The sequence below is a fragment of the Xenopus tropicalis genome, chromosome 1, assembly GCF_000004195.4.
Source record: "Xenopus tropicalis strain Nigerian chromosome 1, UCB_Xtro_10.0, whole genome shotgun sequence".
Taxonomy (NCBI): Eukaryota; Metazoa; Chordata; class Amphibia; order Anura; family Pipidae; genus Xenopus; species Xenopus tropicalis.
In genome coordinates, this window is record NC_030677.2 from 179,765,962 (window position 1) to 179,772,573 (window position 6,612).

Here is a 6,612-nt window from a genome sequence, read left to right on the forward strand (position 1 = left end):
CAGGATATTCGAGGAGTTAGAGAGGGTCCAAGGGCCCTGATATAAATATATAAGGGGATCATATAATTATCTTTCTAATAGTTTATTTACCAGTAGGTCCTTCTAGTGGACACAAGGGCACCCGTTCAGATGGGATTTTTTTTTGCCTTAGTAAGTAGGTTGAAAAAGAACACGTCGGTCGTATCAACATTGTATACCTATATATATATATATATATATATATATATATATATATATATATATATATATATATATATATATATATATATATAACCTGCCTATCTTATTATGTTAAATGGTTCTTTAAGCACAAAAAAGCCATATGTACATTTTATTTTGAAAGTGAACCAACCCTTTAAGCCAAATGTTTGGAGGAGTAATACTTGTCTCATGTATTCCTTTTGCCTCACTGGTGAGTGAGCACTACTGCTTGTGAAATGTATTTTCAACTTCTGCCTCTACACTTTAAAACATGTTTTACTATAAGAATGCAGCTACATTGACACAAGTGTAATGTATAGATGTGCTTCTTTCTTGTCTAATATTTTATGCAAATCCTTCCATTAGTCTCATGGAAATAGTTTTTTTCTTAAATATGATATTTATTCCTCAAAGACTTCTAGCAGCTTCCCTCCCTTCAGCTATGCCAAGCCCTCATAAGGAAGGTTAACTGGATTAGAGCCATGGAACATATACGATACCAATTACAAGACAACCCCTAGGAAGGTTGTGAAGTTGGCTCTCCTGGGGGTTCCTGTTGGGGTCACTGAGAGATTATTGATTGAGGAAGTATAGTTTATATAACCTGGCGCTTCTTTCCCACCCACACAACTAATGTCCATGGGGTTAAAGTGTATAATTGCTTACCATTAATGATAATGACCTGTTCTATGTAAAAGCAACAATGTGAAAACTTTAAAGTAAAATTCTGACAATTGAAAATTAAAAAGAACCTATAGGTTTAGAGAGAGAAAGAACGAACATTTAACATTGTTCCTGCTGTTCTCAGCTCTTAGAGGTGCAATGAACTAGTCAATGTTCCTTTTAGCCTAACTTAGTCCTCCTGTATTTTAATGACTTGGGTTCTTTAATTAGTGAGTTCCCATGTCTCTTTCTTATTGACACCAAAGGATTACTTCTCAGCAGCATGACTACATAACCACAGGTTTCAGGACCTTCTGTGGTTGAGAGCAACTTCAAAGGATTTGGTGTGACATGAACCCCCCCCCCCCATGCTGTCAATAGCTGGAGGGCTGTTATTAAATACACAAGAATTCAGTTAGTCGTGCCCCAGAGAGCACTAAAGGGGTGCAACATTGCACTTTCATTTACCCAGCACTTGCAGCTTGAGCATAGCATTTCTGTTGCAAACTTACCTGTTTTACCAGCACAGGGCAACTGTACATTATATTTTAATTACTTTAAAACACTTTCATTTTTTGGTGTTACTGTTCCTTTAACTAGGTTTTCTTTATCTTATTTTAGAACTTGATTGAAAACCATATTATGTTTTAGGGCACATTCATATAAAAATATAGAAAATTTTAAAAGGTTCACAAACTTTCAAGAATCACTGTATGCCGTATCAACTGTTCTATTCATCCTGGAGTGCTGTACCGCCTGTGGACTTAGTAGGCCAGAACCAGAACTAAACTTCTGCCAGGGAGAGGAAAGCTATAGTACTCCTCTTTCCAGTACAAATATACAGTGATACTACATGGTGGTGTTAATTCAGTGGGACTGCTGGCACTGGTTTTTCTTTTCCTGGATAAAGCAGTGCCTACTAATCACATTGCATAATAACATTCCTGGGAGCTAATAAACACCTGGGCAGTACAGATAAATCAGAAATGGAATGTATTTACAGAAATACGATACAGAAAAGCTTTCACTTATGTGGTTTATGTTACATAGGCACCAAATAAACACACAGAGAGTTTCCTGTACACTTGCGTCCTTTGTCAACAAATAGAAAAAGCAAGTGTATGTCTGCTGTGCTTAAAACTATCAGTCCGGCGAATCTACTCATGCTGGTCAGCCAGAATGAAATATCTTATAGAGTGATGGCCTGACTTCTGAACTTGTGCTACTGCAAGTGATCTGACGGATCTGCCCCAGGCCTCCCAGCAGGATCAGTGAATTCTGACTGTCCATGAGAGTGCAAGAGATTCCACCCTACGTGAGGCATGTCCAACCTGCAGCCCTCCTGCTGCTGAACCATAACCTCTAGCAGCCATCTATTTAAACAGCTATACACATATTTATTAAGTGCCAGGAGTTTCCACTGTGCTGTTCAACAGAGAAACAAGCCATGATTTTTCACTGGAAAATATGTGGTGAAACCATGCAGGGAATTGACATACAACAGGGTGCTGTGATGATTACATGATCTATTATTTTAAATATTTTTCAATCTAAGTTATTTGAAAGGAAAACTATACCCCCAAACAATCTAGGCCTCAAAAAAAATATGTTGTCTTAAACAGCTCATGCTCATGCTAAATACACCAGTTTTATATAAATATACTTTTTAGTAGTATGTGCCATTGGGTAATCCTAAATAGAAAATTGCTATTTAAAGGGCTGCCTGCTGGGATCACAGGATATTATGCTGCACACAAACAAACCAAGGGCAGACATACATGTTAGGTCATGTGAGCCAGATAATGGACAGAGTTCTGTCTTTTACTCCCACACTACTTCCTGTTACAGTTAGAGCTGCATTATTTCCTGTCAGCTGATCTCTGAGGGAGCACACAGCCCATCACTAAATGGCAGCTCAAGGGAAAAGATCTAAAAGTGCAATATTTACTGATATATATTCCTTTTTTTTTTTTTTAAACATTTCATTGAAGTTTTGCAATAAACATGTAGGATGAATAATGACAAATGATTTAAATATAGGTTGTACAACAATAGTCACATTCGACAGTTTGTCCTTCAAAAAGATAAGAAATGAAGAAAATAAAATGCTTACAGAGAAACAAAATAAGTAATTTAAATAGAGAAAAACAAAACAAAAACAAATTAACTAACTTTGCCCAGTGGAAAAACTATAAAAAAAAAAAGGAAAGAAAAGTTTCCTAGAAAGCAAAATCAAGGATAATTTTGCTTATATGTTCGTGAATTATTGAAATAAATCTATATATGCAGCATTTTATGATATATATTCCAGTCTGGTAAGATACTTAATAGGCCACATAACATGATATAACCTACAATCTGTTGGTTAAAGGAACAGTAACTCCAAAAAATGAAAGAGCTTTAAAGTAATAAAAATATAATGCACTGTTGCCCTGCACTGGTAAAACTGGTGTGTTTGCTACAGTAACACTACTATAATTTATATAATAAGCTGCTGTGTAGCCACGGGGGCAGCCATTCAATCTGGAAAAAAGGAGAAAAGGCACAGGTTACATTGCAGATAACAGATAAGCTCTGTAGAATACAATAGTGTTTTATCTGTTATCTGCTATGTGCCTGTGCCTTTTCTCCTTTGAATGGCTGCCTCCATGGCTACATAGCAGCTTATTTATATAAATTATAGTAGACTTTCTGAAGTAAACACACAACTTTTACCAGTGCAGGGCAGCAGCACATTACATTTTAGTTACTTTTATACACTTTCATTTTTTGGTGTTACTGTTCCTTTAAGTGTTTATTTTGGGGGTATAGTTTTCCTTTAACTCTGAGATGTGCATGTCACCTTTATGGTGTCACCTTACCACTGAGTACCTTTGGGGGTCCTGTTGCTAAAGGGGTCTGTATGCTTCTTATTGCAGTTCGTCTTACTCCCATATAATAAAAGGTACTAAGTTTTGTGCATTAATCTTTAGCAACCAATACAATGTTTTCTTTTAAAGGGACAGTTAACACCTAAAAACACAATTGCTCAAAATGAGCACAATAAATAGGACTTGAAATTACATTCTGCCTGTTTTAATTAAAAAAAATAGATAATTTCCTTTATGCCATTATAAAGCACCAATTTAAAAGTTGGGCTATATTCACCGACCATTCCTTTTTCTTTCCTTTATAAACAAAGTAATTTGTTTAGAGCTCCCTATCTACCTAACAGTAACAGAACGTGCTACTGGCTTCATATCCTTGTTTAGTGCCAGAAATAACATAAACCATAGATTTTTTTCTAATTAAAAGCAAAGGCAAAAAGTATGTTCAGCACAAGCCCTTTCATTGAGCTTATGTTGAAAAAAGGTGTATAATGTCTATTTAAACAGGTGACCAGTCTCCTGCTGATTGGTTGCTAATTGGTAACGGTACATGGGCAAACATGGTGCCTTTGATTACATAACTTTTTTAGACTTTTGGTGAAAGAAATTGATAGGACCTGGATACACTTATAAATGCATTGATATTCATGCCATTTTGCCTAATAATTTTCTTCGTTTTGGAGTAAAAAAAACTAATTTGAATTACACCTTTAATCTTAGAAATGTAATTACTTTGGTGTTTTATTTAAGAATTTATAACAGCTGCATGTCTATTGTTTAACTCCCATCTGTTGCTCGTATAATACAATTCAAGGTAAAATGGAAGTCACATCCTCTGCCCCTTAATTTACTATAATACTATCTCTGAGCTGGTAATCAATACTACTGGGAACCAGTTAGGTAAGATTCTAAAACCACCACATCATGATGGGATGCTGGCTTTGTGTTTTCTTTGTGTTTTTCTTATTTTCAGGCCCCAGGTGTTCATACTCCCAAAATACAATGACTATTGTAAAGCAGGAAAATTACAGCTTACCTATTTCCATGATAGCAGAGCCCCGTCGCCTGTTTTATGTCAAAAGTCTCATTAAAATACATAGCTATTAGGTGCTTATTCCAGTCTTGGTTCTAAGGCTTTCTGCAGTTTGTCCACTCTTTATTGTGTATATTGTGTTTTCATACTTTTACATGAAAACTTTAGTAAAGTAATAAAAGCTGTATGTTTGATTGTACTGGTCATGCAAGGTTAAAGGCAGAATACACATTCTTGACATGAATAAACACCTCTGAAAGCATGCTTCAGCTTTATACACTATTAGATCCTTTTAGGGCATCAAGATTAAATAGTACAATTATTTTCACAATTCACATTGTTCAACTACCTCAGGTAGCCCGCAAAGCAATCAGAAGTTGCTAATAGAATTCCCCTATTCCCCATTTGACCCACATGTTTCAAAAGATGCCAAAGTAATGGCTGTATTTCATTTTGTTAATAAGCAGCAGTTACAATCAGACCTTGATAGGAGCTTCTGTTCTCTATTCACTTACTGGTACGGGTATGGGAACTTTTATCCAGAATGCTTGAGACCTGGGCTTTTCTGGATAAAGGGGCCTTCTGATTGTTAATGTATTATGTTATTGTTAATTAGTTGTTTCATCTATTAAATAATATTTTATTTTGAGCCAAATAAAGCACTATTTTAATTTAGTAATACAATGAAAATGCTGAGAGTGAACTTATAAACCTTGCCCCCCCCTCCCACGTGTTTGAAGTCAACCACCGCTGGACCTGACTGACTTCCCTCGCTCACCGCACCTTGCGTCAGTCACCCTACAGTGCTCCAGACTGCTCTGTGTAGAAAGGGCTGAGTAGGAAGTGATAGGAACTCTGCAGTTTTTCTCCCCAAAGTTGCCTACCCCATGTTCCAGCTCTGTTTGTGAATAATGAAGGATGCATAAGGAACCTAGTAATGTCACAGCTGCATGGTCTATTAGGTGTTGCATCAGAAGGCATATTCAAATAGGGAATTAGAAATATAGTCCCTCTTTATTAAAGGAATACAGCTGGGAAGGGACATTACTTCTTCACGGGCTTTTCTGGCCTATGGATATATTAGCCTCTGTCAGGGAAGGCCTAATGGTCATCCAGATGTTATTAGCAACACATGCCCACTTTATATTCTCCTCTCTATCTCACTATCATGTTCTTTAATATAAAACTGTATCTCACAATCTGTCTTCTAATTTCAGTTTTGGTAAGAAGCCCCCCAATGAATGAAACTTAAGGCAGTCACTTAAAGGGCAAACTAGTTCTAAACAAAAGTTATTGTATGATCATTTTATCCACATCACATCATTTATACCATATAGCAGTGATCCCCAACCAGTGGTTCGTGAGCAACATGTTGCTCACCAACCCCTTGAATGTTGCTCCCAGTCCACATAGGGGCCACCAAATAGCCAATCACAGCCCATATTTGGCACCCCCAGAAAAAAATGTCATGCTTGTGTTGCTCCCCAACTATTTTTACATTTGAGTGTTGCTCAAGGGTAAAAAAAGGTTGGGGATCCCTGCCATATAGGGTAGAGCATTTTATTACCACCTGATGAAGAAGCTTTTGGTTTTGTCATCATGCGTTACATCAATACCTAATGAAGAGCCCTTCAAGTTTACCATCTTGTGGGCCTTTGTATTAAAATGAAAAGGCCCACTGATTTACCCTTCACATGCATTATCAGCTTATTCCATTCTAGCTGCTATTATTTTCAGTAGAGTAATTTCAAGCAATTTTCTAAATCTGGCCCCGTAGTGAGTAGAACAGCCCCCTATTACACCTCAGCAGCTAAATTGCAGCTTCCTAGTCGCCGTGCATGCACCACA